This window comes from Octodon degus, unplaced genomic scaffold, assembly GCF_000260255.1.
Source record: "Octodon degus isolate 3935 unplaced genomic scaffold, OctDeg1.0 scaffold00131, whole genome shotgun sequence".
Classification (NCBI taxonomy): Eukaryota; Metazoa; Chordata; class Mammalia; order Rodentia; family Octodontidae; genus Octodon; species Octodon degus.
This window is the reverse complement of record NW_004524707.1, coordinates 2950767-2976360: the sequence shown is the minus strand read 5'-3', so window position 1 is coordinate 2976360 and position 25594 is coordinate 2950767. Positions and strand designations below refer to the sequence as shown.

The 25594-nt window shown below is 49.7% G+C and overlaps 1 long non-coding RNA gene across 1 annotated transcript; it reads left to right on the top strand.

Annotated features, from left to right (window-relative positions):
• Window positions 1-78: 78 nt before the first annotated feature.
• LOC111812607 lies at window positions 79-21343 on the top strand. Its single transcript, XR_002818073.1, has 3 exons — window positions 79-196; window positions 703-789; window positions 19828-21343. It is a non-coding gene; the product is annotated as an uncharacterized LOC111812607 (long non-coding RNA).
• Window positions 21344-25594: the final 4251 nt, after the last annotated feature.

Here is a 25594-nt window from a genome sequence, read left to right as displayed (position 1 = left end):
GCGGCGGGACCGGCCCTCGCCAGCCGCTGCGTCCCCCACCTGGCGCCGGGCCGCTCCGCAGTGGGCGTGGTGCCCGGCGCCGCAGAGCGCTCGGGGTCTGGGCGGCCGCCGAGACAGGTGGTTGGGGGCGCTGACGGTGCGTCGGAGTCGGGGTGTCCGTGCGCGTTCCTCTGCGAGCGTCTTCGGGGGCGCGGAGGTGCGTGAAAGGAGCCGAGGCGGGAAGGCCGGAGAGCTGCAGGTGCCGGGAAGATCCTCCTGGGCTTGGTTCCGTGTCCTGCATCCCCCAGAAAATACAAAGTGGGTGCGGTGGTGCAGTGGAGGAGTTTGATGGGGATCTGGTCCCGAGTGCCCCATGCTGGCTGCCTAGCCCCGCCTGCGCACCCAGGCACCTCGGTTCTGAGCCCCCTTCCGGGCTAGGTTGGGGTGGAGTGGGGGAGTGGAGGCCACCGCGGTGGAAGCTTGGGTAACTGAGGCAGCTGCGGGGGGTCAGGGGCTGCGGACCGGGTCCCTGGGTGGGGGCGGGGGATGAGTTGGCCAGGAAACGGTGGGAGGTGCGGCTGCGGGGAAATACGGGGGTCTCCTTAGAACCTTTTCCTTCCAGCTTTATTCGAAACCCTAGACGAGAATTTAGGATTTGGTATTTGTGAAATGTGCTTATTGTTTTTTTTTTCTTTCCCTTTCGGTTTGTTTTGTTTTTTAGAGGAACAGCAAATGACAGAGCAGAGGGACAGCGGACCCAGCCAATCCTAGAGCGGCTGCAACACTTGTTCCCCAGACAGGCGCATTCTGGTAGGAGGACAGAGGAGGGGGTGCTGACCGTCACCCTTCCCCTGCCCAGGACCCCTGGCCACCCCGTGGGAAGGGCAGCCTGGTGGTGGTGGTGGTGGTGGTGGTGGTGGTGATACCCCTCCCTCTGCCTAGCGAGGGAAAAAAGCAAAGCCAGGCAAGACCCTCCCTGTCCTCTGGGGTAAAAACAGCAGGTAGAGACAGGGCTGCGGCAGCTGGGGCCTGGCACTTTCTGGGCACTGGTGACAAGAGGGTTGTACTTCCTGTCCCTCGGGTTTGTTTCCACCCATGGCCTGTCCCTGGCACTGGCTGGGTCTCTGTGCTTATTGGTGCCACCATGTTATATAACGCTTATATAACCTCCCCGGAGAGAGCTGTGTCTCTTCTCGGGTCATGCAGACGCTGCGCCTGTGTGGGAGGCAGGATCTATGGGACCCTGGGGCTGACCTGATCCTCTGCCCAGCCTGGCTCCTGATCCTGGTCCCAGGCATCAAGAGGGGGCTTGGAAGACCCAGGCCCAACCACACTAGCTGTCTGGGGCTGAGAGAGGGATTGGCAGGGGTCTTCATGCCTTCATATCCCTTTATTTCCCTTCGTGGTAGAGTGGAGGCCATTCTTGTCTTTTGAGGCCAGTTGTTGGTGTGGTAGGTAGGTGGGGTGAGATGACCCACAAGGTATGGCAGTAGAAGAGCATATGGTACAAATATCTGGATAAAGGAAGAGAAGCGAGCTCTGCCCTTGGGGTTTTGGGCAACAGAAACTAGAAACATGGTGGTCGCATTGTAAGACATTTGGAGCAGGCCTGGCGGGTGGTCAGGGAAGGGTGCACAGGGAAGTGGATCAGACGGCAAAGATAAACATGGTGTTCTTTTACTGTACTCTCCACTGGGCTGTCCCTGGTTACCAGGGCAACAGAAGCAGTGATGAAAATCATGCCTTTCGTTCAGTGGAAAAATCTGGCTCCTCCTCCCGCCTCTTCCTTCTCTGATCGCCTGCGACCCATTGGGAGAATGATGCTCCCAGGGATTGGAGACCCCATGTATTCCTTTCATGACCCCTTCCCTGTTTTTTTTTTTTTTTTTTTTTTTAAATCACCTGCCCCTTTCCTGCATCCCTGTATCCTCCAGAGCTTGGCAGTCTGCAGTTGCGTAGGAGTTGGAGTAGATGGGGGCAGGGTGTGGACGTCATCGCAGGGCAGGGTGAGCTGAGCGTGGGCAGAGATGTGGATGCAGGAATGACGGGCACACAGGGAGGGCCATGAATTGATGGGCTTGGCAGTGCTATGGGCTCGTTCTGGGGTGGCAGGAGCTGAGGGTAGGATGGTAAGGGAGATGGTGGAGGCCTGCGCATTTTGAGTCTGAATTTGAAGCTGTAGGAACGAGGAAGGCTAGGCTTTCTTGGGTCTTTGTGCCTCCTGGTGAAAGCTAGGATTTAATCCTTCAGGGTTTGGCACAGTGAGTTAGTGAGGGTCTGGGAGCTGGGAAGCCAGAAGAAGGTAATACTGGACCTTGGCCTGGAAGACAGGGTGGTGGGTGGAAGGGGGATGAGAGTGTGGAGGATGACCTGGTGTTGCTACAGGCCTGGAATCTAGGGCCCCAAGCAGAACTGGCAGTGTGTTGGATTGAAGGTGAGGGTGAGGGCGGAGCCTGTGGGTGTGGAGAGGAAGAGGGACCGATAGTTCAGAGAGGCTGTGTAGTGGGCAGGGCAGAATGTGATTTGGAAGAGACTGGAGTTGTGAGCCTTCGGGATTGATGGAAGTAGGGAAAGCAGCCCCCAGACTGGTTTGGGGGAATCCTGTCTGGTTTGTGCTTAGGTGCACTGCCTTCCTTAGGTGGCAGGGTATCTGGATGGAAATGTTTATGGCACGCAGATGTTTGTAGAAGTCAGTTCTAAGAAGTGGTGTAGAGGCTGCTGGATTATGCAGCTGAAAGTTACGTGGTGATTGTAGGGGGACAGAGCCAGATCTAGGACTGCATGCCTTCTAAATGTTTATCATCCCAGGGCCTACCCAGACTCCTGGACTAGTTCTGCCATCCACCCACATCTTCTATCAAACCGTGTCTTTTCTTAAAGTTCAAATTTGAGTTTGTTTTTTTCTGTCCATTAACGATGCTCCAACATTGGAAGAATAGATGTGTATATGCCCATTGTCTCCTCGACCTCTGCTCTCATGACCATGTGCAGCCCAGGGCGTGCTGTGGAAAGGGCCTGCAGGTCCATGGCTGCCCTGGCGTGCTGTTGATCACGCTTCCTTCCCACTGGGAGTAGGAACATCACAGTCAGGAGTCCTTTGGCGCTGTGTGAGCATGGACATGCTACGTCCCTGTTAGGCCTTGCTATCTGCTCCAAGGTGTCTAATTTCTTATAGTCTGAAGCCCTCAGATTTGACATTTAACTTTTTCCAGCTTTCTGATTCAGGCCAGGCTTTGGGAACAAGCATCTTGAGTTTCTTTAGTGCCTTGTAAGGAGGAGTAGTAGGGATTGTGTCCTGCGTCCCACATAGGCCCAGCCTGTGGAGTGGAGGAGGGTCTTCTGGGTATGTGGTAGCCTCTGTTCCTCTTTGGAGCATGAAAACAATATATAAGAGCATGTTTCCCAATGACCATAACTTGGCAAACTATGGTCCATGGCCATATGCCTGTTTTTAAATAAAGCTTTATTAGAAGTAGACACGCCCACTGTTTATGTATTGTGTGTGGCTGGTTTTATGCTACAGTGGTATGATGGAGTAGTTGGAACAGAGGTTGTATGACTTGCAAGTCTAAATAAATGATCTTTTTTGCTCGTTAGGATATAGAAGATGCCAGGTGTGGTGGCTCATGCGTAGAATTCCGGCACTCTGGGAGGCGGAGGCAAGAGTACTGCACGTGGAAGCCCATCTTGGCCAGCTTGAGGATTTAAGTGCGACTGTGTCTCAAAGTGAAAATAAATAAATACATAGAAAAGGACTAGGAAGGTAGCTCGGCGTGAAGGCCTTGGTTCAGTCTCCACTACCATGAACAGGCACAGATACACACACTGAAGTCGCCCATCACTGCTATAAGCCACCAGAACAGTGCTTGAGGCTCCACTGAGGACACTCCCTATCACTGAGTTGGATCTCCAGCATTCTTGGCGTTCTTCACTGGGCCTCCTTTGTGATCCCATGAGAGGATAGTCTGGCATTTGAGATAGATTATTAGCATCAAGAGGAGTCATTCTCTATCTGGGAAACTCCTTTCGCTTTCAGCCTTTTTCCTGGCGGGCCTGTCTGTGTCTGAGCTAGGAGCCCTGAGTCCTGAGCAGGGCTGTGTTGTGGCTGCAGTCTGACAAACTGCCCTCCATGAACCCCTGGCTTCTCCCGCTTGCGCAGGACAGGAGCTGTGCCAGCCCTGCAGCCTGTTTCTCTCTGCCATCTCTGTTTGGCCACTTCGGACCTTACTGCCCTTATGAATGAATGCCATGGTGCTGGGGGCGCCCCTCAGAGGCTGCCAGCAGCCCAGCCTGATGCGTCTTCCTGAACCCGCCTGGCCTTCCTCTGTGCTCTCAGGCCCTGATTTGAACCGTGTGGAACATGTGTCTGTGTCGGCTTGGGGCTGGCCTCGGTTTACCTCCTGGAACCAGTGGCCCAGCCCGAGGGCACCTAGAACCCCCTGAGGAGCTGGTCTTTGTGCTGGTTTCTTGGTGGAATTCCTGCCAAGGACCAGGGCTGGCGTGAGGTTCTTGCCCCTTCAAAACAAGGGTAGCGCAACAATCAGGCCACTCTATGCGGGGCTGAGATAGGAAGTGAAAGACGTCAGTGGGGAGAGGAAGCCACATGCACAGAGCGGCAGGGGCCGCCGGGCGGGGCCTGAGGTTTATCCCCACTGCAGCTGGAAGGGTGAAGGGAGGAGGCTGGCCGTGGGAGGAGGAGGGCCCAGACGATCCAGAATAGCAAAGAGACAGAAGCCAAGCACACCCACAGCCGCTTTTAGCTGGTCGTGGCAAGGCTGGCTCCGGGAGCCTGCCTTCCTTCCTGCCTCGGTGATGTGCCGTCCCCAGAGGCTGGCTCTGTCTGTTCATCTCGGAGCTTCTCATCAGAAAGCCTCTTTGGCTACCTTTCATTTGCAGAGTCTAAGATGACTGCATCGGACCTGGGCTTCGACTGCTGCGGAGAGCAGTGCAGAGACTTGAGAGGCATTCATTTTTCTTGCCAGGTATTTGTTAAGGATCTGTCGTATGTTAGACGCTGTGTGAAGTCCTGAGGACACAGAGATGGATGTGGGAGTGGCACTGTGGTGGAGCCTATTTTCACTCCATATACTCTAGATCGTGTCCCTCAGGAGAGCAGGTCTATGTCCATCTTATTTGTGGCTGTCACTCTGCGAGGTACATAACTTGGCACACAGATGTTACTTGGTTTGTCTTAGAAATGTGCTGGGGGGATCTGAATACATGTCTTAGTCACTCTGCTCACCCCTGGGACACAACAACCTCCTCACAGCTTAAAAGAGGACAGGTTTATTTGTACTCATGGATTCTGCCCATGGACCCTCAGCTCCCACCAGGAAGAGGACGGCAGTGGGGCATACTGGAAGGAAGCCGCTCACCTCATGAGGGTCCCAAAGCAGAGAGCAAAGGCAGAAGCCAGAGGGGCTTGTGGTTTCCACACCACACCCCCAGGGGTCCAACGCCTCCAGCCAGACCCCACCTCCTTGAAGGGAGTCAGCTGTGAAGGCAAGAGTGGATTAATCTACTGAGCAGCACAGCGCCCCATGATTAGTTGCCTTTTAGGAAGAAAGGAACTCAAGGCAGCAAGAGTGACAGATTTTGGGGTAATGGACATAGTTGGATCCCTGGGTAAAGGAAAAGAGGGAGAAGGATGGGCCATATGCACCTGTGGGAGTCCATTGGTGTTAGTGCCAGGAACAAGGAGGGGTAGGACCTGGTACCAGAGACATTAGTGCCATCAAGTATAGCAAGGGACTGGGGCAAGAAGGAGGGTCCAGCCCCAGCAGGGGAGTGAAGGGTGAGAGAGGCAGTGGAAACCAGTGTGGGCAGACAGAAGTGTCTGGAAGCCCAGGGTGGAAGCAGACACGAAGCCTGTGAATCCCAGATGGGCCTGGTGATAGGGCACGTGCAACACCTGGGCCTATGCTGCAGGGTTCTGTAGAAATGCATATGTCCATGTATGACCAAAAATACCACTCAAGTTACTTTCCTGTAGCAGGGCAAAGGCAGGAAAATTAACTGTGGTTTGACATTATGGTTACTCTTCTTAAAATTTTTACTGTGGACTAGGGATATAGCTCAGTGGCCCAGGACTTGCCTGCCAAGCATGAGGTCCTGAGTTCAATTCCCACTGGAGAAAAAATTCTGTTGTGGAAACTTCCGTAGGTGTGTGAAGGTAGAGGGAGTTAGGGTCCTAAACCTCAGTGCCTCTCATGCTGGCCTCACGGCGTGTGGCTCTTTCTCACATCAAGCAGACCTTTGCTTACCAGTTCTTGCCCCCTTGGGTTAGCTTGCTGTGGGTTTCAGGTGCATAGTGTTCCCTGCACAAAGACTTATGTATTTCTACAGAACGATGCCTTTTAAAAACATGATCCCTGTGGTATTATCTCACCTTAAAAAAGCAGTCATTTCTAAACACCCGTAACCCAGTAGGTGTTTGAATTTCCTTGATGTTCTCATGAAAGGAAAAGCAAACTGTTGGTTTAAATTGGGCTGCAGACAAGATCCATGTGTTTCCTTTAGTTGCTAAATCTTAAGGTCTCTTAATAAAAGATTATGGCCACTCTAAGAGAATTAGTTTTGCCTGTTAGCTTTACTTAGTTGCCCACCTCTGTCGCCAGCTGCCTGAAGTCAGTGGCTTTCCTGAATTTTGTGGGAACATTTTTGTGATCTGGAGTAATCTTTGCTATCTCTATGCCTTTTATGATTTCATGTAATGGGCATGTATCCCTTCTCTTAATGGGCATTCATTTTTCTTTTTTGTAGTACTTGGAACTGATTGGCGGACCTTTGCCCTGAGCTGTATCGCCAGTTCTTTTAAAATTTTTTAACTTGAGACATGGTCTCATTAAATTTCTAAGTTGCCCAGGCAGGGCTCACACTTGTGATCCTCCTGCTTCAGCCCCCCAAGGTGTGGGGATTACAGGTGTGCACCTCTGCGCCCAGCAAGTCACCCAGTCAAGACCCTGGGCTCAGCAGTGAAGACAGGTCAGGCTCGCCTGACTGTCATAGGGCCAGGGCATCGAGTTTTCCCATGTGAGTTGTGTGACTGTGACTGTCACCTCTGGGATGGCTGATTTGCCACATGGCAGGACTTGGTGTTCTTTGTGTGGCTGATAACAGGCCTCCCAGGAACTCGGGTGTGGCTGGTGCAGCCATTGTGTCTCCCAGCCCCCAGCCGGTGTTCCAGCAGTGGCGCCACTTTGATGTCGCCTCTGTCCTTTCACACTCTTGCGCTTGAGTGTGTACAGCCCCGAGAGTCCAGATGGTGAGCTTACTTAACCTATGATCACAGAGAGGCTGAATGAAAACACTGAGCGGGTGTTCTGAATTGGCAGAGGGCTTGGCCAGTGCCGAGTGGTCCCACCCGTGCACAGGTTGGGTGTTCCTAGACTGTGGGCTACAGTCAGATTGGGCCTTCTGCCTGTCTCTTGTAGGCTCCTAGGCTGGGTTTTGTAGAACTACATGCTACTGGGTGTTCATGCTGTTATAGTAGTGGAGCCAATGGTACAGTTCAGGCCTATCTCACGGGTGGAGCTTCTAACTGATTTACACTTTCCTCTGTCAACACTGAGACTTCTGCTTGATCCCTCTGAGGCTCTAAGTTTGAAAATGACTCTCACTGTATTTCTTATTCTTTTGGTTTCAAATGCAGCTATATTGCAGTCCCTGGATTACTGTGTTGGAGTCTGCCTCTGCTGTGATGCGTGGGGTTGAACTCAGTTCCTTCACACTGGATTGCATCCCTGGTTCCCTTTTTTATTTTCTATCTGGAGATAGGGTCTTTCTAATTTGTCCAGTCTGGGTTTGAACTTGTGATCCTCTAGCCAGAGCACTGGCAAGTGTGCACTGCCACGCTGGGTGTGTCTGAGTCCTTGAAAAGAATATTAATCAGTAAAAGTTATTTTTGATACAGATACCAATAATCCTTTACCTCTCCTAGATCTTTATTATATGCTTAATTCAATAATACATAATACATTAAGTATACCATGGAAGGTATCTCTGGTCACTGAAGGCTACATGGTTTAGATTTTGATGAATTGTTTTGTTTTTCATCTACTTAAATGGTCTTTAGTTATTTTCATACTTGAACATATCAGATAAAACTTTTGAGCAGCTTCCTGTGTGTGTTTATAACTTGTATGTACAGCTCTGCTGTCCTGATAGTGTATATTAGGTACAATTTCTTCCCCATGAGCCATTGCTGGTCCAATTGGAGGGCAGCTCCTTGTCCTGCACTCAGAATGTGGTCCCAGGAATCCCCCTCCTCCTCGCATCACATACTGAGTCATTGTCCTGGCTGCTGGTTTTCTCATCATAAAAGAGCCACCTGTAGCCCTGCTTTCTCCAGCCTGTGGCCTGAGAGGAGTCTTCCCCCCTCGTTGTTATCTTGGATGAAGTCCCTGCTGCGTTCCATCCAGTGGTCTGTTGCTGGGCGTCATCGGGTAGCTTCTCAGTGGGGGTCAGCGTGTGCCTCCTTGCCTTTTTCTTTGGAGCAGTTTCTTCACCTGGTCTCTCCTGGGCTGCATGTCAGGTTTCCCACCTGCTTCATGGATGTTGGCTTCTCAGATTCCCATCTTCCTGCCCTCTGAAGGTGAGAAGACTGTGGAGCAGCTCCCCTTGGCTCCCGTCCTCTCTGTGGTCCTCTCTTGACTCATGGCTTTAAGTGCCACATGGATGCATGGTGTAATAATATTGGTTTGGGGTAACCTTGGGAGGGAAACAGCACTGACCCTGACTTGATCATTGTTGACACTCAGTGATGGCTATCTGGAAGTTTACTGTACTCTTCTGTTAGTTTTACTTATGTTGAGAAGCTTGCCTAATGAAAGTGGAAGAAACTCTACATGCTGATGACCCCCAACTGTATTTTTCTAACCCAGGTCTCAATTAGATTGTAGGCCTGTGTCTGTAGCCACCTGCTTAACAGTTTAACATTGATATTAGTAGATATCCAACCCTGATCATATCCAGAACAGAAATCTTGCTTTTGCTCATACAAGTTTTCCTCCAGTCTTGCCATGCTGGTTATGAAAGTGCATCTTCTAGGTGCTCATGCAGTGGGATATAGCTCGGTGCTGGAGCACTTGCCTGGAATGCTTGAGGCTCTAGTTCTGTACTGTGCCACCAAAAAGGAAAAAAGAAAACAAAGTAATATCACATGAGCTGTGCTGGAGAGCCACGTAGGTAATTTAAATTTTTTTTGGTAAAGGAGAAGTGAAAACAAAACTGCTGAAATTCATTTTAATAATACTTTTCATGTAAGTTACTCAGCTTAGCATGTCAGAAATCTCAGCTAGGTTGCACGTTTTTGTTCTGTGGTTTGCTCTCATAGCCTGTGTCAGTTTGGATCCACTAGCTTTCTTGTGCTCGGCTGGTGGCTGCCATATTGGGTAATGCAGATCAGTGTGACCTGCTTCCAGTTTGCCTCTGTTCCTCCTCTCCTGCTGCTCTTCCCTTGGCGTTTCTCTCAGTAATCCTTGACATTTCCTGTTATAGGACCTTTGCATCTGCAGTCACCTCCATTTGGAATGCTGTGCCTTAAGGTAGCTCCATGGCTGAGTCTTATGTCCTCTGGGCCTTTGCCTGGATGTCCTTTCAGTGGGCTCACTCCTCACCTGACATTCACTAGCTTTGCCTGTCTCTTCAGTCAGTGTTTTCATCTCCACTACTTAATAGACTGCATTTTTTTTCTTTCTCTTTTTAAATGTATTTGGTTGTTACAGGGTCTCACTACATGGCTCGGACTCATGGTGATCCTCCTGTTTTCAGCCTCCCCAGTGCTGGGATTACAGGCATGCACCACCATGCCCGGACTCTGGCCGGCTCAGCCTGCCCTGGGGGGTGGGGCTGGCGCAGCGTGTGGTGCCGGGGATTGTACTGTGGTCCCTGCTTGCCCAAGCTTGCATAAGCAGGTGCTTCAGTCCACTGAGTTATCTCACAGTTTTGTATTCCAGAGCGCAAAACAGTACAGGCACATGTAACAGATGTAAAGCGGTTTGTTGAAGAATTAAATGGGATGAATTATCAAAAGTGATTGCAAGTAAGATAAGTGTAACTGAGTATGCTTTATTATTTCAGAGTGTCCTGGGACTACCTAGCAGTTGTAGCTCAAGTTAGGGTACCTTGAAAGACCTCACAATGATGCGTAGATCCTCATGGCAGAAAGCCACCTGGGGTTATACTGCCTAGATCTTTATTCTTGCTTTTTATAGTCACATGTACCAATTTATGCAAAGTTTTGTGTTGAAATCTAGCTAAGATGTTTCAGTTTTTCCTGATGGTGGTTAATTGTTCTTACAAACTCATCAGAAAATTTTGTATATTTTTATATGTTTAATAAATGGGTTCAAGACTCCATTTTGGGCGATTTTAAAATAAGTTTGGATATTCTCATTTAAGTGTGTATATAGATAGGAGATTTCAGAGATGACATCCCTAATTAGAAATCAGCAACATAATTGCATAATGGTGGAAATGATTCCTGAGAGCCTGTTTTTAAAATACTTTTTCAAGAAATAATGGCTTTCTTAACCACTTAAAAAATTCCTTCTTCAACTTAAAGGGACAGAGTAAATATTTGTTTGTTTGAAAACTTTGGGAAGTAGCATTCTACTGTCAGGCATTTATTATATAAGGGGCCAGCAAATTGTGAAATACTTGCTTGGAAGTATGAAATATTTAGCTGAAAGTAGGATTCCTGTCTAGATTAGGCAACTCTCTTCCTACTTTGTTATGAGGTAATCAGGGACAGCGAGGTCATACAATTCTCAGACCTTGCCTGAGAAACGTTCTTATTACTAAGAGTGTTTTTTCATTGCATTGAAGATGGTGTCTTTACATTTGCTTCCCTGGGCCCATGGATGCAGTGCGGTGACATGGCCCACCTGTCTGTGTGTTGAATCTCCTACTCAGACCAAGTACCCCCTAACTTAAGTGACAGTGAGCATACAAATTTAAGGAGTGTGCATGTCATGTGTTAAGTAATAGCAAAGCTTAATTTCTTACGTTTGAATTAAAAGACAGTCTAAATTTCCTTCGTCTTCGTGGGTCTTATTATACATAACAGAGCAGCGTTTCTTCTCTGAGAATCTTGCCTCCCTAGCCAACCTTTGGTCCATATGAGGGTTGAATCTTGTCTCTCTGTAGAACATAGTCCTTAACAGAGCTGAGTTTCACTAGTACTTGTTGACCCATAGTGCTGGAGAACACAGCCATTCTCTGACCCCAGTAACATAAAATTACAGCTCTTGAACAAGAAAGTGGAGTAGCCAGATTTCTTTGGTAGATGCCAGAGCCACATCTTTAGCAGCATTGAAGGCTTTTGTAACTTGAAGGAAAAGAGCGCGGTGGTTTTGATGCTGCTGATTGTGCATTTTTATGATTCTTGCAGGTAACAGATGTGGTGGCCATTTAGCCACTGCCACGGTGTGATTTGGAAAATGAGTATTGCTATGAGAGTGAGCTGTCAGGATGCTGGGAGGACTCCCGTGCCGGCTGGAGTCACTGACACTTTGTTAAAAACAAGTCCCCTCTCTGTCTCTGTCTCTGTCTCTGTCTCTCTATGTACACACACACACACACACACACACACACACACCTATGTATATGTATTTAGGTATTTTCAGTGACACATCGTACTTGTATGTATTCATTGGGGTACAGTGTGACATCATGTATACCACGTAGAGTGATTAAACCAGGGTAGTGGCCATATCCATCACTTCCTATTTATCATTTCTTTGTATTGGGAACGTTCAAACTCCTCTTAGCTATTTTGAAATATACAACGAATAGTTGTCAATCACGGTTATTTTGCAGTGCTGTAGAACATTGGAAATAACTCTGCTCATCCAACTGCACCCTTGCAACTGTTAGCCCTCCTCTCCCTGCCCATCCCCCCCATAGGCCTGCCCCAGCCTCTGGAGCCCACTACTCTGCTTGCTTCTGTGGGATCAGCTTTCTACCTTCCACATATAGATGAACACACATGGTATTTGTCTTTTCGTGCCCGACTTACTTCGTTACCATAACAGCCTCCCATTTTCTCTGTGCTGCTGCAAAGGGCAGGATTTTGTTCCTTTTGATGGTGGAATAGTACTGTGTATCACCTTCTCACACAGTCTGCCGCAGAGTTTCAGTAGACTCCTGATCAAGCTTGCTGTGATTACTGCTGCAGTAAATGTGCTGTGCAGATGTCTCTTCCACATACTGAGCTCAGTGCCTTGGGCTGTAATGCTCAGGAGGGGATGGCTGGGCCATACGGTGCTCCTGTCCTATTTCTAGTTTTCTTGAGGAACTTTGATACTGCTTTCCTTAAAGGATGTACTAATTTACATTCTCACCCACAGTATGTGAGACTTCACCTCTGTATATTCACTTCAATGTTTTTCTTTCATTTTTTCTTTTTCAGTACTGGGGATTGGACTTAGGGCTTCAACCTTGATAGAAGGAGTTGGCACACTGTGGTGGGCAGGTGTTCTATCACTGAGCTACACTGAAGTCCTTTGCTGGTTTTTATTTTGAGACAGGGTCTTACTGAGCTGCTCAAGCTGGCCTTGAATTTGGCATCCTCAAGCTCATTTGCTGAGTAGCTGGGCTCACAGGCATGCACCGCACTATTACTGGCTCTGTATTGTTTTGTTACGAGCCCTTTTAACTGGGGTAAGGGGATATCTCATTGTGGTTTTGATTTGCATTTCCCTGATGGTTAATGATACTGAACATTATCTCACCTAGTTGATCATTTCTTTAAATAAATGTTTGTTCAGGTCATCTGCCCATTTTAAAATCAGATTATCTTTTCTTTTTCTGCTGTCGAGCTGTTCCCATTCCTCTTGTGTATTGGATATAGAATCCTTGTTGGATGAATAATTTGCGAAGTATTTCCTCCCATGCTGCAGCTTGTATGTTTGCTGTGATATTTTCTTTGCTGCGCAGAAGCGTTCGACTCCTTTTCACGCCGTCTCTCGTCATAGGGAAGTGTGTGTCTCTGTAGCAGTTCCATGGCTTCTGTCGCTCCCCTGAATGTGCAGAGCATTTGTGTTGCGAAGCACACTGCTCCTTTGCCCTGCTAGTGCAGGAGCTAGGTGGGCTGGATGCAGACGTATGGGGGAGGGTGTTTCCAGTGCCTGTGAGCAGAAGTGCAATTTAAAAGCTGAGTGGCCAGGAGACCTGTAGGCTGTGGCCCGGGCACAGAGGCCTTCTGTGCTTCCTGCTTCAGCAGGGACAAGTCCCCTGGTACCCAGGGGCTGTGTTGCTGAGCAGAGCCTGTTCCTCATGCGCTGTCTGCCCCGCAGGCCAGGGCTGTCCTGTGAGCACCTGTGCACTCTGGCTGACATCTTGTGTCTGTTTCTCTGTTTGTATGTAGGTGTTTGGCAGGGGAAAGGAAGGAGAAAATGAGGGAGAAAGATGCTTTCACCTACAATTGGGGTCGAAGCAGGAAAGCCTGTGAGTCTTGTGGTAGCCAGAAGAGGGTGGCATGGAGTGGGGGTGTCTCTCGGCGTGTAGGAAGCTCTCGCCCGTCTTGTCCATGGCTGGATCCCTAGAGTCTAGTTGGCACTCAGCCCCATCAAGTGCTCAGTAAGTACATGTTTATTAATAAGTGGGTGTCCTGGGACAGGCAGGGCTTCACCTCAAAGTGCAGTCTGGGCCCAGAATGGAGGAGGAAGTGACCTGCTGGGATACGGAGGCTGCTCAGGAGGGGCAGATGTGGTGGGCTGTGTACCCGGGAGAGACAGTGGGAGGCTTGGACCAGTCCCACTCACTCTTAACTCCTTTGGGGAAGGTTTACCTGTGCACGCTGTCAGCTCTGGGGAAACCATGATAGCATAAGTTTGCAGTCCCAGGTGCACTCTGAAACCCAGCCCGAGGGGGCTGAGTGCATCAGACTGCAGTGGGACACATTTTTCCCCCTGGAGTCCTGGGGAGCTGACCAAGTGAGTGCTGTAGGCTTCTGGGCTTGGGGACACTGACAAGAGCATCCTGTTGGTGGCTGAGCCTGGGGTCACTTGGAGTGCCAGTCCCTGCCTGGGAGGGAACCGAGCAAGGGGGTACCTGCTCTCTACACCAAGGGATGCTCAAATTTACCTATAGGGGGAAAATCTTGACAACCTTTAAAACTGAGGCAGTTCAGAATGATGAGTGCTTATGTTTTCCTGGGGCATGTTTCCAACTCAGATACCGAGCCAGGCAGTAATTACAGATGGAAAGAGGCGGTAGGCTGCATTTTCTGTGAACAGTGGATGTGGAAAGAGTAATTAGGGTTTCACATTGCTGTGGTCTGGGACTTGCAGAATTCCTTAGCCCTCCTGGTCTGTTAGGGTGGGCTATCTGCAGGAACAGGTGACAAGATTTCACAAGCCTCTTGGAAAGGCAGGAAGTCTGGGTTGAAGTTAGTTTAAAGTTGGCTTCTTTTGCTTTTCCTTTTTTTAATTAATTAATTAATTTGTATTTTTTAGGGAAGGGTCTACAGGGTGTTTAGGGTCTTACTACTTGATTGCACTCATAGTGATCTGCCTGTTTACAGCCTCCAAAGAGCTGGATTACAGGTGCATGCCACCACGCCCAGTCTCAATAGCTGTTTCAGTGTGCCCCTGGGGTGGGGCCAGCGTGGCAGGCCCAGGAATCAAACCCCCAGCCCCTGCGCCTGCTTGCAGGTGCTTTAATCCCCTGAACTATTTGGTTCTCCCTGGCTTCTTTTTTCTTGTTGTCAAAAAAAAAATTCTTAGGGGCCAAGGAGATGGCTCAGTAGAATAAGTGCTTGCCTGGCAGGCGCAAGGGCCTGAGTTCAGTTCTGGGAAAAAAAAAAAAAAAATCTTATAAAAATGGTATCTGTACCATCAGATGTAAAGCAAACGTACTGCAAGGCCTCTAGGGTTTGTAGTTTTTGTTTATTTATTTATTTTTATGTATTTGGTACTGAGTTAAAAGGGTCTCCTTATTTAGATCAGACTTGTAGTGATTCTCCTGTTTTCAGCCTCCCAAGCACTGGGATTACAGGCGTGTGCCACCACGCCCAGTCTCAATCACTGTCTCAGCACGCCCTAGGGGTGGGGCTGGCACAGCATGCCTGGGATCGAACCCCAGCCACTGTGCTCTGCCTAAGCAGATACTTTAGTCCACTGAGTTATCTGGCTGACCCTTTGTAGTGTTCTTGATAGGCACATGGGCTGTTGGAAGAGAAGGCACTGGGCCTACAGCACAGGGTCGGCCCTTTAGCTGGTGTGTGTTGCCACTGCATGCAGGTAGTGGGGGTTGGACAGGGTGGTGTGGCACTATTCACCCTGCAGAGCCATGTTGGCCCAGTGTCCAAGCCCCATTAGGGTGCGGGGAGGTGGGGGGGAGAGTGTGTTGGCCCTGTGTTGTGAGACAAGCAGAGGTCAGATGGGACGACCTGCAGGCGTGTGGCCAAGGAAGCACATGGTAGTTGAGGTGCTGGTGAAGTCAGTGCTGGGGAAGACCAGCATGAAAAATGTGCCGGGTTGTGTAACACAATATCTGCTTACGTAGTTTGTGGTAAAGATGAATATTCCTCCATGAAACTCCCATTTACATAGGAGGAGGAAGGAGAGAGAGAGAGAAATATATACAAAGGCACTTGTGTGTGTGTGAAGTGTCACTGTGAAATTCCATGTTTATTTATTTGCTTACTTATGTTTGTGGTACCGGGGATTGAACTCAAGCTCTTCCCACTGAGCTATGTCCCACCCCCTTTGCGCAGTTGCTAAGCTGCCCAGGTGAGGTTTGAGCTTAGGGCCCTCCTGTCTCAGCCAACTAGAGTGCTGGGATTACGGAAGAGCACCACAAAGCCCAGCTATAATATGTGTTTCTTGCTACGCGCCTGGGTCCAGAATGTTCGAGAAACATCATCCTGGGAGGATTTCTTTGTTCTTTGCTTGGACAGTGGGTTCTGGCCACTTCACCAAGGCCATCTCCATGGAGACAGATGTAGGGAGAGGCTGTTTTTTCACGGCAAGGCCAGAGCTGGGCTCTCCCAGCATGAAGCAGGCTGCCTGTGGTGCTTGCTTGCCCCGGCATTGTTGGTGGCAGGGACCCAGGGAGCAGGGCCTGGACAGGCTCAGCAGGGTGAGGAACAGAGGTTGCCCCCATCCTTTCGGGCTGGAGTGGTTCCCTAGAATGGGGTGAACCCAGCCCCTTCGCTCTTCTCTCGGATCCTGACTTCTTAGCCGTTTCGTTGCCTTTTTAAATGTGATTTATCTTTCAGCAGCAGACCTTTGCCACCTAGCACAGTAGGGCAGGGCGAAGAAGGCTGTCCTGACCTGCTCGTGCTGCTTCTGGTTTCCTGCTTCTCAGGTTCCTTGGGCAGGGAGGTCAGAGTTCGCCCAGAGTCGTGGTGGGCCTCAGGAGCTGGCTCCCCGCGCGATGATTTCACCAGCTCGCTCTCCTGCAAAGCAGGAACCTTCTCCCGCTCCTGTGGCTACGTCTCCTTCTCCCAGCTGCACCACTGGCCTGCAGAGTGCTGACCCATTTGTCCCTGCTCCGTGGAGGTTTAAATTAGGACCTTTAATCTGTAAGAGGCTTAGAGCTTGTTCGGTGGCCAGCTGCTTTGGTTTCCATGTGGGCAGAGCTTTGCCTGGTTGCTGTCAGGCTCAAGGAGTTGCAGGGGTTGGTGGCTTTGTGGCAGGAGCTGTGGGCCTGGGGAGAGAATCAGCAGGGGCTCTTGTGGCAGCGTGGGGTGGTGGCGCATCCCTGTGATGGTGTGGGAGCCTATGGTCCGTGGCCTTGGATGCTGGTCCTGCTTCTTCTGGACCCTGCAGCTAGTTCTCTGCCTCTGTGCAGTTAGCTCTGTGAACTCAACATGTGTTTTCATCCCAAAAATATCAGTCCATGGTAGTGTGCTCAGCCGAGTGTGGTAAAGAGCATGCAGGGCAGGAGAGCGTGCCTTCTCTCAGGACATGCCTGTTTCTCTGAGGCATCCCCTGGCAGGTGCTTTGCTGGTCAGGGTAGCCAGCATGAAGTTCTAAAGTAAGACATGCAGTGAAGTGAGTCAGGGCGAGAGCCCTGAGTGCTCAGAGTTGGCCTTGGATATTAGGATTTAGGGAGGCGGAGCAAGGGGAGGAAAAGAAAAGTGGGAGAATGGTGTGTGCAGAGGTGAGAGAGCGTGGGGTCCTGCTGATAGCCCTGTCCGTGCCCCAGGGTCTGAGCACGCCTAGACTCCCACCCTGGGTGGTGCTGACCCAGCATGCGGGTTTCTTCTCTCCTTTGTGATTGTATGGAGCTCTCACTGTGCACTTGCCTCGGGTACTGTACTGGATTTTCCCCTTACGGCTTCACATAGCCCTGTGTCAGTGATGGGTGCTCTGAGTTTGAGGTGTACTTTGTAGTGGGTGAAGCGAGGTGTAGAGATGTTAGAGGAAGTGGTGGGCCTGAGTGGTGAGGCAGAGCTCTGTGAAAGCAGAAGTCTGGCCCTTAAGCCGCTCCTACTTTGTGTGCACTTTTGAGTCAGCTGGGATCTTTGACAGCTGGGGTCTTTGACACTTCTCAGCCTTTGGGGTGGGAGGCACAAGGCCTCCAGATGTCTGGGAGCCTCAGGCGATTGCCACAAGCATCCAGGCCTAGGAACCACCAGCTTCCCCTCCATTCTAGGGCCTCTGTGTGTTTGACTGGATACCTTTCTTTCTCCGGAGTGCTGCAGGGCATCTCCTCCCCTGTCCTGGGTATACCTGGACATCTCCCCATGCTGTGCGGTGTTTGAGGGAGCAGGAGCTGCTGGGCCCCAGACTCTGCGACTTCCTGGGTGTGAAGGAGTGGGCAGAGCGAGGGTGACAGTCGTGGGTCAGCGCTCCTTTTCCCTAGCATCCCACCTTGGGGACAGAGCCTGCTTCCAGAGACCTCAGACTGCGGTTTCTCATGTCTTTGGCTCCCCTGGGCCCCTGACTTCAGCAGGGAAGGGAGAGGGTCACTCGAGGGCAGATCCCTTCTTGACAACTCCCGTTCTGTCTGTCTGTCCCCAGCTGAACCTGAAATGGACACGAAGAGCAGTGTCCTTTGGGTGGCTGGGAGCAGCACTAAATTTAGCAAAACTGTAGCTGATGGGGGGCTGGCCAGAGCAAGCCAGGCCCAGCTTTGGGTGGACTGGATTTATATTCAGCAGTGCACACAGTGTCTTCTCGGCTTGGGCAAGTTCGAGGTTACACAGGATCATTCCTCTTCCAAAGCCTGGAAGCTGTTGGGCCTGTCCCAGAGGCCTTCTTGGCTCTACCCCTTATAGACTTGTAGGCTCCACCCACACTGTCATCCCTCTGTCTGCTCCTCCCTCCTGTGCCTGCAGTTCTCGGTCTGTGTCTTTACCTTGGCTGAGCCTTCTTGGCTGGTGTTGTGTCTTGACTCCCAAAGCCCTAGAGGGCTGGGCTTGAGCTGTGGTGGTTTCGTTTGTTTGGTAGCTGGCATTTTGGGCAAGGTGGCTGAGTCAGGGAAAGTGAAGAGCTAGGATGAGCCAAGGATGTATTTTGTCTGTCCCAGACATGTAGCCAGGTAGATAGTGGCTTATGCTTGGGACCTGAACTGACTTAGGTGGGGGTGAGTGGCTGTGAGACTCTGAGGTCAACTAAGTCTTATGAAGAGGAAGGTTTTGTGGGGTTGGAGAATGGAGGCCTGCGGGTGATAGAACAGCTGTCTTCTCCTTTGGGATTTCCTCCTCCCAGTCCTCAGAACTGATGTGGATCCCCTGACTGGGGACTTCTTCCTTCGTAGTGTACTTAGGAGACAATGACCAGCTAAGTTTTCTTCATCCTTTCCAAAATGGATGATTATAATTTTAGGCTAGGTTTTTATAGTACTACTATAAGGGACAACCAGGAACAAATTTATCTCTGTCCCTGTCTTCAAAAGATATTTGGAAATACCTGCAGTCATTTTTTTCATTGTCACAGTCTGGGCAGCAGAAAGTGTCGGGTATGTACGAGCGGTGACCAGAACAGCCTTCTTACCACAGAGTTTAGTCCAAAGCATGAGCCTTACAGAGCTTACAGCCTTGGTGGAGGGGACCGGTTCTGTAGAAGTGGCCCGAGAGTTTGTCTCTTCAGCTCTGAGTTGCTGTTGGAATCCTCGGGGCCAAGACTGATCTAGCCTCTGCTCTTGTCCCTTGCTCCTGTCAGCCTTTAGCAAGAGACTTGTTAGCGAAATACTTCAGTGTCTTCAGAGGCCTCCAGTCTCTCGTGGTTCTCCTTAGAAGGTATGGTATGGATTTGTACCCTTTAAGCAACATATTCCCGGGCCAGTGCATGTGCATCTTTGTGTAGCTGTGTTGTGGGTGCACCAAAACAACCTTCAACTTTTGGCATATTTAGGTGCTGAGGCTTTTAAATGAGCTTTCAGGCATCTGAGAAGCCATTGCAAGCAGCTGTCCTGCATGCGGGGATGACAGGAGTCTAGCCTGGAGCTGTTTTCCTTCTCTCTGTAGCTAAAGTGTTTGCTCTGCCTCACAGAACTTAGTTCTGCTTGCTAATGTTCTCTTAAATGCAGGAAACGCGTACTCATTGCCCTGGTGAACACGATACTGCTTCCCAGATAAAAGACTCAACCTGTTGCCAGCTATCTCAGCTGCCCGGTATAGCTGTCCTCTGCCAGCTCCTCCTCCTGCAGTTGGCAAGGCTGCTTCCAGCTAAAACAGGGGAATGAGGAGTCTTCAGAGCACAGATCTCTGCTTGCCGTGGATGGTGTGGCGCTCAGTGTGGAATGCCATCTTGATCAGCCTTGGGATCCATCCGAGTGACTAGGGGAAGACAGCAGTGGGTGGATGTGAGGGTCGTGAGCCCCGGGTCTTGGATTCTTGTCTGGCACTTCACCCCTTCCGGTCTGACAGTCTGCCCCTGTTCTGCTTCCCAGCTGCTGTGAGCCATAAGCAGCTCTACTCTGGAGCATGCCTTTCAGCCATCATGTTGCTGGCCTGGAGCTAGTCCACTGTGGACTGAATTCCTCTGACACAGGAGCCACATTGGCATCTCTTCCTTTAAGCTGTGAGTGTGGGGGCTTGTGCCCAGTGAGAGGAAGATGACTAACATGACCGTGAGGGGAGGAGCGCTGTGTCTGGATTCTGGAGTATGCTCGCTTTCCAGACCGCAGTGCGGTTCCACGGTGCTTTGCGTGTGCCCTCACCACCTAGCCTCTTTAACGGTGATGGCAGAGTGAAGATGTCACCCTGTGACACTGGGGAAGACTAATCAGGGGTTGTAGGGAAGAGCTGGGCCGGGCAGGAGGCAAGGCCAGGCCGGGTCAGGCATCCCAGGAGTGGTGCCCGTGCTTTCCTGGCTCATCGGGCATCCCTGCCTCCAGTTTGCTCTTGACATTCTCCCTCGGGTCCCATGCACTTGCTCAGTTTGGGGAGAGGCAGATACGTTTTTTGGATAACCTCAAGTCACACAATTAAGAAGGCACATCTACTTAGAATAAATAGCATTCACAAATGGTGGTGAGGTGCCCTTTTAAAAAATGTTTCCCTCTGTTAGTGAAAGCGACTAGGGAATAGATTATTGTTTGGCAAATTCTTGATATTCTATTTCAGGCTCACTGCTTCCCTTCTCATGCAGATGACTCAGGTGATCCCCAAGGCTTGATAGCCAGATTCTAGGTTACTGCTATTCTGATGAGCAGCTGGGGCCACTGAACCCAAAAGCCTGGGGGGTTCTGTCCAGTCATGGTAAATATTTGAGTGTCTTAAGTGAGTGAGTGTGTATATATTTAGAAGCAGCACCCAACAGACAGAACCCCAGGGTAAACCTGCCTTGCTCATCCCCGGGTGACGGGTGACGCAGGGCACGTCCAAGGTTACGACCTCCAGTGCATGATCCACTGAAGCCACTTCCTTCTGCAGTCAAGGCTGCCCACGCCCAGCCGTGGTTTCCTGCGCCAGGTCAGGAAGTGCAGGGCGCCCCTCTCGGGACCTCTTGGTGACTTCTACTCTTCTGTCAGCGGCCCATGTTCTTTTACCACTGTCCCAGAATCTCCTTGCCGGTTATTGTCCTGCTCCTAGACCCTGGCTTCTTCATGGACGTGGTTTCCAGGCCTAGAGTTCCTCCCGTGCTCTGGTAGCCGCTGAACATTTAAGCCCAATACATTTCCAGTTTTCTTTTCACAGAAGTAAGGCTGGAAAAATTAACTTTTCAGTTTTAAAAACATGTACTTCTTTAATACAGTATTGAAGTTTTATAATATCACTACCATTTATTTAAATGCATAGGAAAATACCCTCAAATATGGTGTGTGTGTCTTTCAGATTTCACCAGCAGGGGCAGAAGGTGATGGAATCTGTTGGTATTGGGTTATTGACCCATTTAGATCAAAGTCCATTTTGTAGGGCCAGCAAAATAGCTCAGAAGACTAAGTGCCTGCTTCAGCAAGTGCAGGGACCAAGGTTTGATCCCCAGCACCTCGTGGCATGCTGAGCTGGACACCGAGACAGGGTGTGGTGGCACATGACTGTAATCCCAGTGCTGGGGAGGCCAAAAACAGGAGGATCACTAGAGTCTGAGCTGCACAGTGAGACCTTGTACCAAATATATTTTTTAAAAAACCATTTTCTCCTGGCTTTTAAATTTTTTTAATCTGTTTTAAGACTTTTTTGGGGGGTAATTTTTTTTTTTTTTTTTTTTTTGGTCCTGGAATCAAACTCAGTACCTTGTGCTGCCAGGCAGGTACTTGTGCCACTGAGCTATATCCCCAGCCCTTAGGGGGGAGTTTTTAAATTGACATACAACATATTTAGAACTGAACAGATTGCCTGTGTTCAGCATAAGGTGTGCACCACGGTAAGCTGCATCTAGATTCGGGGAGAGCACTGAATATTACCAAACCCTTGGAGACTTTTGGTACTAAGCGCACTCTAAGGGTGGCCACTGTTTGGAATGCTAAGTTCTGAGAGTAGTTTTGCCTGTTCTTCAACTTCATATAGATAGAGTCACAGTGTCCCTGCTGTAGGCTGACTCTTTCACTTGTGTTATGCTGCTGTGGTTTTCCATTCAGTGCAGTGTAGTACTCCACATACAAGCAGGTCACCATTTATCACCCTGCTTTCTGCTGGTGGGTGTTGGGGGTGGCAGATTTTGGCCATTACGGATGCCCATGTACACACAGACATAGACACACGCATGTGTGCGTGACACATACATAGAGGCCTGTGTTAACTACAGGGATGTGTTCTGAGAAGTGCACTGCTAGGAGATTCTGCTGCTTTTTGATCTCCTCGTAGCACTTACCTATAAAGCCAGGACAGCTGCGATTTCACTAGGCGACAGAATTTTAGGGGATCCCTGTTGTGTTGTGGTCTGCCCTTGGCCAGATGCTGTTATGGTCTATATAGTCATATGGTCAGTGTGATTTTGTGATTATAAAAACATGCGTATCTATGACTATAGACACTCGTGTGTATGTGTATACACATGCACACAAGGTGTATATACACTTCTGTTGGTATATACTTAATGGGTTTGCTGAATCAGAGTTATAATAAGATAGTGCCAGAGCAGTGGAACCATTTACCCCCTAGGAGTGAAGTAGGAAAATTCCCTACTTCGGGGAATTTTCCTAATTGCTGCAAGTGCTTACCAGTATTTGCTACTGTCCCCCTTTTTATTGTATCCATTTCATTGTACCTATTTTGATAGCTATGGAATGATATACTGTGGCCTAAATCTATATTTTAAAGAGCCAGTGAGATAGCTCAGCGGACTAAGCGCCTGCTTAGGCAAGCCAGGGATGGAAGTTCAAACCACATTGCTGCGCCAGCCCCACTCTGGGGTGCACTGAGCTGGCCACTAAGACCTGGCGTGGGAGCGCATGCCTGTAATCTCAGCACTGGGGAGGCTGAAACGGGGTTCACCGTGCGTCTGGGCTGCGTATTAGACCCTGTACCAAATATATAAAATAAATAAATAAGCACTTTAATGATACTGTCCACTTGGGATTCCTCATTGCCAAGTTCCTATTTGCATCTTTTGCTCAATTATATACTGAGTCTGCCTGTACTTTTCTTATTGGTTTATAGGAGGTTCTTTATATTTTGTCATATACATATGCACATATATGTATATATGTATCACATATATTTATTACAGTAAAAGATACAGTACCTTTAATTCCTCTCAAAATACTCCTCCTTGCTTCAAATGCATTTATCTTGTTGTTCAGTCCTCTTTTATGCCTGTTTTTTGTGCTAGGAATCAAACTTAGGACCTTGTGTTTGCTAAGCAGGTGCTTGTGCTGCTGAGTTCTGCCCCCAGCTCTATAAAAATTTAAATATTGCCCATGTTTTCTCCATCATACTGCATCTGCCTCTCCGTGTGTTTTTTGTTGGTGATGAAGTTGGAGCCACATTTATCAATATCATCTGCAGAGGAACTTGGGATACTGGCTACGTGGGGTGGGATGGCATTTCTTGACGTTCTTGGCATATTAAGTGCTGGCACCTTTGCTGTTGCAGCATGGGCTCTGTGCTGCAGTGTCGCAGGCGTTTTACATAGACCGCCTGATTCGTTCTCGCTCTCATTACCTCATTTGCAAGTTAGGAAACAGACTTGTAGAAGCTTTGTGATTGCCTAGGGTCACGCAACTGACATCCAGGTTATTAATTTTTCAGTAGTATGTGTTTGTGATGCCTAATGAACACATCCGTCCTGGCGTGTGTGTGTCCACGTGTTGTAGCAGCTTGATCAGGCCTGTTCCTTCCTCCTCTCCTGGCCCCTCCCTTCTCGCAGAGCCCATACTGTTAATCGTGGTACTGCATAGAAAGTTGTACTTCAAAACTGCTGTGTTATTACAGCGCCTGAAATAGTGGCTGGCTCCCATCAGGTGTTCAGTAAGTACCTGTCAAATGCAAGAATTTGACAGTGGCAAATTAGGTGATGTTTCTGTCCAGTAGGGAGTTTTGTCCTGGCCGTGGGATGTGTTCGTATGGGAAGCAGTTGCTGTCTTACAGCTGTGTCTTTGCCTGGAACAGTACCTGTCTTGGAGTGGACATGACAGTGAGCACTTGTAGAATGAATGAATCAACCACCGCAGAGTACTCTCCACTGAGCAGACCATGGACACTGGCAGGACTAGGGCCCAGGAAGGTGCATCAGCAGGGGCCGTGGTGGTGGTCAGGGCTGTTGAGCGCCCAGCTGGCAGCACCCTGTTGTGCAGCTGTAGGGAAGCCTGCTCTGCATAACAGCAGGCGAGGCTGTCCCAGTTATGGGCAGTTGGGTCAGCAGAGGTCTCAGCAAGAGTGCAGGGCTGGCAGGATTCAAGGTCAGGTAATCCAGTCACAAGGTACAAGCAGGGGATGTTTAGGGCAGCTGGAGAGAGAGCCAAGGAATGCATGTAGGGAACCGTGGCCTGGGCTGGGCTCCCCTCCTAAATGAGGCCTTTCTTTTTGGGCAATTCACAGTGCCCGGAAGGAATACACCAGACTAGACCAGACGCTTCTCCCCAGCCAGAGCCCACAGGCACCTTTGGGAAGGTCTTGCCAAAGCCTTCCTTTGACAGATGAGGAAGCTGAAGTTTACACGAGGTTGCTCAGCAAGTCCAGACCCAGCGCTGGAGACAAGCACCGAAGAGCGTTTCTGTTTCTGCAGAAGGCAGAGCTTCTGGGACTCGTGGAGCAGGGAAAGGAGGAGGGCTGAGGTGCAAGCCTTCAAGAGGATGGTGGAGTTTAGACATGGGTAGGGGAAGAGGAGCGGTCTGGCGACCACTGTACCAGCCTGGGGATTGGCCGTGCAGGTGAAGGGATGGAAGGAGGACACCTGGAAGAACCAGTCTGCAGTCTGGCTCTCCAGCACGAAGCCTGTGAGGACAACAGTGCCTTCAAAGGACACATAGGACAAGGAATAAAATATATATTTTTATTAAGGTAAACTACACATATCTTCAAAATTACTGTCTTTCCAGTTTCTGGTGTATTATAATTCAGTAGATAAAGTACTTAATACAGTGCTGCAACCTCTGGGCCCCTTTTCATGTAGAACAGAAACTTGCCTCCTGCTGTTCTCCTGCCCCAGCATCTGGCAGTCCGCACTCTGCTTACGTCTCTGGTTTGACTCCCCTAGGAACGTCAGGTTGTAGAATCCTGCCGTACCGATCTTTGGCCTATTTTCACTGAGCAGAATTCCATGCAGGCTCATCTGTGTTGTGGCGTGCATAAGAATTTCCTTTCTTTTTAAGGGCTGAGTGATCATCCGTTGTATGGATATACCACATTTTGCTTGTGTGTTTGTCTGTGGGCTCTTGGCAAGGAGTACATTACTGGTTTTATATAACCAGTTTGCTCACTGAAGACTAGAAAAGCTCCTGGCTCTCATAGCAATTCAACAAATAATTGTGGAATGAATTTTAGCATGGCATGCCGAAGTAGACGGCGCGACAGCTGTTCCAAGAGACTTGGGTGCAGGTTAGGAGACTGCTTCTGAGAGGCAGGGGCAAGTCAGTGGTGGGTGAAGGTTCTCCCTGGATGGGGCGGAGCAACAGAAGCAGGGTCCAGAGTTGGCACAGATGGGAGCCCACACAATAGTGACAGAAAGGGTGGTGTCTAGATCGAACCATCTATATAAAATGGCATAAGGGCCTCTAAGGGGAGTGATGAGGGACATTTCGTCCAGAATCAAGAAGGATGAGGTCTGGGGAG